The sequence below is a fragment of the Oryza sativa genome, chromosome 5, assembly GCF_034140825.1.
Source record: "Oryza sativa Japonica Group chromosome 5, ASM3414082v1".
NCBI lineage: Eukaryota > Viridiplantae > Streptophyta > Magnoliopsida > Poales > Poaceae > Oryza > Oryza sativa.
Window position 1 is genome coordinate 23,139,671 of NC_089039.1, and position 8,487 is coordinate 23,148,157.

At 43.1% G+C, this 8,487-nt stretch overlaps 1 long non-coding RNA gene across 1 annotated transcript; it reads left to right on the forward strand.

The window, feature by feature from the left end:
- Positions 1–5,398: 5,398 nt before the first annotated feature.
- Positions 5,399–8,221, forward strand: LOC112939088 (uncharacterized). The gene is made up of 4 exons (XR_003242563.2): positions 5,399–5,661; positions 5,979–6,058; positions 7,185–7,302; positions 7,474–8,221. It is a non-coding gene; the product is annotated as an uncharacterized lncRNA (long non-coding RNA).
- Positions 8,222–8,487: the final 266 nt, after the last annotated feature.

An 8,487-nucleotide genomic window follows, 5' to 3' on the forward strand; every position in this document is an offset into this window, starting at 1 on the left:
GAATACAAACTTTTTGTTACCAAGGGGGGCAAATGAGCGTGTGACACGTGGGAATCATGGGACCGCGAGGAAGAGATGGGTGAGAGATAAATATAAGCCATGATAATTTTGCTGATAAGCATGAATAAAGAAGATATATACTTAAAGGAAGTATTACAAATGCTATGCTCAAAAAGAGTCCCCGGCCAACGCTGAGCTTTCCCAGAGAGGTCTGCTTTGGTCCGGGTATTGTAACACCTCCTTTGTTACCTTTGTTTATCCTTGTTTACACGTTGCGACCTTTCAAACCTTTGGCTCGAAGAGGGCTCCCCACCCTGGGCTCCGAACCCTTTAGGGAAGCTGTTGACAGAAACACGTGGCTTGGGAGATCCGCTTAACTCCAGTGTAGGTCCAAAACTCGCCTTCGGATGTGTTAGCGTGCCAGTTGATTTAATCCTGTAATCAACAAGAAATAGAAGCGAAGAAATCGTAGTTAAATTTATAAATGATAGCCGATCAGCTAGATGCCGATGACATATCATTTATCTTTGAGCCGATGTCATCTGTGTATCGATCGGCAGTTATAAATAAGTAAAGAAGAACTAAATCTACTTGATCGGCTGTAGATATTAACAATATATACTCCTTATATCGATATATACTTAAATCAAGTGATTAGGATAGATCGGTCATCATGCCAAGACAGTATAAATCACTTAGATCAAAATATATGTCAATAACAAGATTATATATGCTTATAGCATAGCTGATCAGATAGATATAGCATGTATCGGCTAATACTCCGATACTACTCTATATCAAGATGTTAAAGCAAGTATAATATATTGAGCAAAAGCCTAATATACTTAAATACGGCAAGATCTTAACGCAAAGGGCAGATTTAACATGTCAATCAAGCGTATAGGATAAAAAGTAGTTAAATCAGATACGATCGGCTGAAACCCCGATGCTATTCTAATCGGCAACTAGAAGGCATGCTAGGGATTGATATTCTAAGCACGACTTAATAGATCAAACTTAACTGATGCAGCATTAAGTATGAAAAGAAGAACGATATCTAGACAATCAAGCCGCTAGAAGTCTCATAGAATGGTAGATGTCTCATATAATCTAGACCAATATCAATATTTAACCTAATCGGCTACCCTCTATTGACAGATATTAACCGACGTCAGGTTAGATGATGATATTGCTAGAGATTATGTAAGACATATGATAACTCGACGAATTACATAAACAAGATTAGAGTGTCATAAAGATGGAAGCACTAATCCCGAGAACGCAAGCCACCATAACAAGTTTACCTCTTGTTGAAGATCAAAACCGATGCAGCTCAACCCGAAAGCAACAACTCGTCGAAATAAAACGAAAGTAAAAAGGGTGGCGATGCGCCGAGATTGTATTGAACGTGTGTGTTTTATTACATAGGGCTCGGGGTCTATTTATACCCGAGGATTACAAGATATGCCCATACCGGACACAACCATTATCTCTAACAAACTCTAAGATACCACAAGTCTTTGCGGCAGACTTTTGCCCACACTTATCTATAAGGAATTCACATAAAATATCCTAGTTAATAGATACAATTGCCTTCCCAGGACTCTATCCATGCGTGGCAATCATCTTGAAGTACATTAACTTGAACCCGATGTCGCGCACAAGCCGTATTGTCGGAATCGTCTATATCGACTTATTTAGCTCGACTCAGACTCAGCCGATCTTGTCGTAGCTGATCCGGACTTTAGCCGATTCCTGCCCTGTTTTCAAACTCGATCTCCGCTTCTGACTTTGCTTCGATCTAATCTTCTCTCCGATGCTGATGTTACCAAATTTGGTTGTTAACACATGCCCCACAAGTCCGGCATATTTGATAATGTTCTGGATTTGCCATAAGCCGACTCCGAGCAAGTCTCACACTCCGCCACTTTTAACCGTTATTCCAGCGCTTTAAATACTACCTGTTACCCCCGAGAAATCTCACGCCGTGACTTCCTTTTTCACCGCTCAAGCGAAACCTTTTCTCTCTCTTCTTGGCGATTCCCCCGGCGCAAAGGCAATTCCTAGGCGACTTCCTTCCCAGCGAGATCTCCGCCCGCACCAATGTCGTCTTCCGCCAGCCCACTTCGTGCACCATCGGCCGAATACGCTGAGGTAATTTCTCATTGGCTAAATCCCCTTCTTTAGCAGCAAATCGATCTTCTTCAATCTGATATCACTCTCTCCCTCTGAATTGCTTTGGATTTGCAGCACCTTTCCAACCTAGTTGTCATTCCCAGCCTGGCGCATGAAAATCACTACTTTCTTGGCCCAATCGGCAATCCAGACCCCACCGAGTTTATTATTGGTGAAACCAATAGGATCCCCTTCAGATTAACCAACCCAGATCTAGGTCACTGGAAGAATACCTTCAAATCCTGGCCATCCCTAGAGAAAGTTCCACCAGAAAAGAGCTGGACCACATGGTTCAAACGTGTATCAGCCAGCAAGAGGGTTCACTGGGATGAAATTGGAATCGGCCAAGCACTTGACCTTACTATAGCGAATTCGGCCAAAGATGAACCCCTGATGGCAACTGCTTCTTACTTTTGGTCAAACACTACCAATGCCTTTCTGTTCAATCAAGGGCTGATGACTCTAACTCTCATAGATATCATTATGATCACAGGTCTGGATGTTACCTCATCTGGCAGCATACATGGGCCAGGGCTCGGTCACCCCTCGAGAACATGTGGCTTTCCTATTAATGTGGCTAGAAAAATTTCTTTTTTGTGGATCAAGTTGTGGCCCCACAACCAACTGGCAATTTCTGGCTGAAGCTCTAGAAACAAAGAGACAATTCCCCTTGGGCAAAATTCTCCTCGGCTATCTATACCAGATGCTGAGCAATGCATCAGCTAAGATAGCAGTCGGCTCAGTAGTTGGAGCAGGTGGACATTGGTGGCTACTGCAAACCTGGTTAAACCTGATAGTCATGAAGGTTGTCAATTGGCCATCCGTATCAGAAACTGAATTCCCAAGACTAGAGCCGATTGTAGATGATGATGGAGAAGAGCGTACTCATCGGAGATGCACATCCTATGGAGAATACGCTTCTACACCAACTGATGCCGGAGCAAAACTATCGGCTGAACTGCTCAAGGATTGGTTTTGTAGCTTCTATGAATGCTTTCAGAAAGATGCTAGAATCTGGTTCCTTTATGAAGACTCTGCACAACTTGAGCACCCAGTGGACTTCAGATTCGAAGACATCAACCATGAAGTATACCAATCATCCAGGGAAATCTTCTCGGCTGCAATCAGCCCATGTGTCCTCCCTGTTGGCATTCATCAAGGAAGAAACATCCAAGCTTCTTATAAATTCTATCATCCAATGAGCTCAACTAGATAACTCGGAATGGGCCAACTCCCAATCGGCTTGTTCTTTGCCGACAAGATCCAATGCCGAGGAGGAATTTCATGAACCCTGATGATGGATCGGCTGCTTAGCCTTCAAGGACCCCCTCTGGGCAGTATTGGCAACATAGAACTGGCAACATTCAGAAGCAAAAGCTTCGATAGGTGGTGGGGTGAATGGAAACTGCATTTACTTCACTAACCAGCTTTGATGTATATGACAGACCTCTTTCCAGATGTTGTCCCTCAAGTAAGCCTCCAACTTCGCTCAATTTTAGTTAAATAATTGTTTGGCCGATTAATCTTAACCAATCATCCTTTTGGTTTGCAGACAACAGAATCTTCCCCTCCTCACCAAAGCAACAGCGGCAAAGACATCCAGTATGCCCCAGGTTTGATTCCTAACGGAGGTGGGCTATCTCCTCCAGTTATCGGCTATGATGCCCCCAAGACCTCAGCTCTTCTTCAAGGGCTCGTTAGAGAACCAGCCGATGCCGGCAAAAAGAGGAAAACCAGATCGTCGGCTGTAAGCATCATAGCCCCAATTAAGGAGAAGAAGACAAAGAAAACCAAGCCAGCTGATGATCTGCCTACCCTGGATCCATCCATCGAACAAGCTCTGGATGAAGAGGCCATTGGAGACGAGGTTGATCAGGCCGCAGCCGAGGTAAGTGACACTGAAAGAACACCATCGGCTTCGCCTAAACAAACCTCTCCAACTCCTTCTGCTCCAGTTCATTTCTCAAGGGTAAGTGTTTCTCGTTAATCTCTTTCGTGATTATTTTGTCTTATAGCCGATCATTCCCAAGTCTTATAATTGCAGAAAAAGAAGACTGCAGTGAAGAAGAAATCGGCTGCAACAACATCTAAACCAGCTTCACCAGTAAGATAGTTTTAACTTTCATTAGTTAATTTTTTAGCCGATTCTATCTTACACTTGCTTCCTTTCAGCCTTCACCTCCTCCTTCTCCTCCTGTTCAACAATCATCAAGTGATCAGACCTCTTCAGCTACGGGAAGTTATCACATCGAGGAAGAAGAACAACCAGCTGCTCCTACTATCCCAGTACATTTCTTTTATCATAACAAGCATTCAGATCGGCTACACTTGTTTAACCTCTAACTGCTTCTAAATTGTCCCTACATGTCACGCCCGGATTTTTGTTTCAGGATTTATAAATTATTTAATAAATTATTAATAGAATTTATATTAAATGTTCATTAATTTACAAGTGAAGTTAAATGTGGGAAATAAAATTTCCTAAATATAAAGCATGGATGGATTTAAATTTTATTAAATTCTCCATGGTTAATTATACTCTCTGGAATTTTCTCGGATTTTTCGGAGCTCAATTCCTAATTTTAATCATACAAAGAGCATTTCAGTAATTACCCACATATTAAATTAATCATTAAATGGTCTAATTATAATTTTGTTAAGTACTTTGAGTGTCCAAGTATGTTCAAGATTTTTCTTGGAATTATTTGAGCATTGGAAGTATTTTTAACAATTCAAAGATCATTTCATTGATTAATTTAATTGGGAAAGTAATAAAATCCTTCTCCTCAGCTTGGGCCATTTTCAGCCCATTCCTTCCTTTCCTTCCTCTCTCTTCCGCCGGCCCAACCTGAGCCGCCTCCTCTCCTCTCAGCTCAGCCGGAAAAGTCTACTTTACCTCCCTAGCACTGTTCATCTTCTACCTCTAGCAGCCGAACTGAGACCGAGTGGGCTCGGTTTTTCCCCTCCAAATCCGACCTTTTCTCTTGTGTTTTCCTAAAATTAGTTGAGGGGAAATATTCCTCTTATCCTCATCTATCTTTACCCCCAAAAATCGGAGTAAATCGTTGAGTATTTTATCCGAATCGAACTCGTTTTTGAGTTTATCTCCAAAACCGAGTTTTTGATTTCCCGGATCGATTTCTTGCGGGAGGAGTCCGATCTCTTCAATCCAAGGCTATAAATAGGACCCCCTAGTCCTCCTCTTTCGTTTGCCCCCTCTCCCGTGGTCTCCCGTGCCTCGTAGCGCTGCCGCCACGTGCTCCACCCCGCCGTCGTCGCCGGCCGAGCTCCATCCGCGTCGCGCCGCCGCCTCCGTCGTCGCCGCCGGTCGCCGTCACCGCCGTAAGGTGCGCCGAGGTGTGGGCTAGCCCGGCCGCCCCTTCCCCGTCGTCGCCGGCCACCGGAGCCCCTCCGCCGCCGGTCAACCGAGCCGCCGCCGTCGCCCCTCTCGTCGCCGGCCGTCGTCGGTCGTCGTTCGGCACTTCGGTGAGCACCATCGGGTTCGTCTCGTCGTTCTCTACGTGTAGGTGTCCTCCAAATCCGCAGCCGGTCGCCCTAGCTCCGGCGAGGTCGCCATCCGAGCCGGCCGCCTTTGATGATGTCATCATGACATCATCGGTTTTTCTTTTTCCCGTTTTTCTAATAGATTAAATCTTCGGAAATTCATAACTAAATCATCGTAACTCGGTTTTGAGTGGTTCAAGTTGCTAAATTCATCTAAAATCATGATCTACATGTTTGTTTACTTTATATGTATTGTTTATTTGGTTTTTATTAGTCTTTTTCTTCGTTTTGCGTGTTAGCTTGTCGTTTCCGTCGTTGCGAAGGTTCGTGAGTGCGTCAGGAGTGTTCAGAAGATTAATTGAAGACCGATTATTGCAAGGCAAGTCACACAGATCCTAAACACAATCCTTTGAGCATGTTGATCCTATATTTAAATTCTCTATTTATTTCAACTGTGCATTTATTTTCGAATGTCACCGGGTGGTGTGAACTTATTCCTTTGTTATGGCCAATTTGCATTGATTACTTTATTCCTTGATACCTTGGGTTATTATAACTTGACTAGTTAGGCTTTATATATTGGTTCAGCTAGATATTAGTTATGATTGCTTAGCCATGCTTAGAAACATTAGCACACTATTGGGATAACTTATGACTCACTATTATTTAAGGATGGCTTAATGATAGTTCACGATGGTTAATCGTGATTGGTTAATTAATTACTTGCCAACTAAAACTTGATAATGGTGGGTTGTGAGCACATGGTTTTGAGAGTCGTGCTCATGACAATTAAGGACCGGTTCGCGAGCTACTGTTGTGAGACATTTACCGTGCCAACCACAAGCCAGCGTGGGCAACGGCTTTATCTTTTGTATAGCGTGATTCATTATAGTGCGCCAGACTGAGAAGTAGCGAGAAGTCCACGGGGGTCGCTGGGGAGTCCATGCCTTGTTTATAAGGGGGTGATTATGATCCAGGAAAGGTGCGCTGTAATGGGTTATGTTGTGCAAGGGGTATTGTCACAACTCCTTTCCGAGGTACCGTGGTGGTATTGAGGCACATGGCGACATGATGTGGGGTTGTGTCTTGTGGGTACAGTGGTACACCTCTGGCCAGAGTAAAACTATTCGAATAGCCGTGCCCGCGGTTATGGGCGGGTTGAGCAATGTTTTTCGTGATTAGTCTCACACCTCTCACAATAATTATGGATGTTATAACTGGTAATAATTTGCTTAGCTCCTGGTTTGGAGTTAGATCTGTACAGCCGGGTATGGTTGTTCAGGATGGTTAGGCCTGTGCAGCATGGGTGTGCTGTTCAGTGTTGATTAAAATTGATGATTAATTACTCTACTATTTTAATTATCTTAAATGTTTTGCTAAATGCTGCTTTTTGCAAATGGGCCTATATTATGCCATCCTTTGGTATCCTTGTGCACTTGCATATTTGCTGTGTGGCTTGTTGAGTATGTCATATGCTCATTCTTGCAATAATCAATCAACCTCAGTTGAAGAAAAAGGATCCAGAAGGAGAAGACGTTTGGCTTATACCCCAGTTGAGCTGCCTGTGGGAGTGGAGCCGGAGCTTCGCTAGACCGTAATTCCGCTGCTGTTTTCTTTTCTTTTGTAAGTGTGTAACGTTATTATTATGATGGATTTGTATATTAAATTGTCAGTTTGTGTACCTCGGCTGATTCCTGGACGAGGATTTTATGCACAAATAAGTTCGGAAATTACTAGTGAATTTCCGGGCGTGACACTGCAGGTCTTAGCTGATCTTTTCTCTTTCGATATCAGAGACTATCTTGATGAAGGAGAAGAAGATACTACAAGCAAAGCATTGGCTCCTTTATCTGATGATGTGAAGAAAACTCTAGGAAGTATTTTGGATCGGCTAGAGGCATCATCACTAGATAGTTTGGTAGTTGACTGTGGCTCAATCAGGGCTCGGCTGCATGAGATTCAAGCCTTAATTCCAGATGAATTAGCCGATATCCTTACTCCAGCTGTTTACCTTGAGCAACACCAATTCAAACTGGAGAAAGCCAAGTTAAGACTAGCCGAACGGCGAGAACGTAAGGACATTGAAGCCACTATCCAAGCCAACCGACAACTTGTGCATGAAGAGAAGTCCAAGCTTGATCAATTATCTGAAGGCCCAATCAAATCTAACATTGATCGGCTTGAGGCTCCCAAAATTGAACTCTTAGCACAACTTGAAGAATGTAATGCTGAGCTAGATATGGAACACAAGAAACTGGCCGATCTCCCAAAATCTATTGAAGAACAAAAAACAAGACTCAAATCGGCTATTAAGCATGTTGCTGAACTGACCAAGTCCCTGAAAGTTATCCCTGGAACCGATGCTCACGATGCCCAAGCCATAGAAGAAGTAGAGCAGATTAGGCAGAAAGCTATATCGGTTATACAGCGATACTTATCACTGTAATCTTAGTGCAATAGGACTTAGAATTCTTGTAATCGGCTAAAACATTCTGACTCTTCCAAATCATCGGCCGACATAAAACCTTAGAATTTCCTTTGAAATTTGCACAGAAAATTTTATGAATCTGAAATGAATCTGAAAATTTTATGAATCTGATATATATATGCCCCCCTAGTTTTATAATGGCGAGAGCATTGATAAAATTATGCACCAACTAAGGGCGATATAACAATATCGGCCATTGTACATCGGCAAACCACAACCGATGACATTATAAAAACAACTAAGGGCGATATAACAATATCAGCTATCTCAAGGCGATGTAAACACATCGGCTGTCGTGTATCGGCAATAGTAGCCAATCA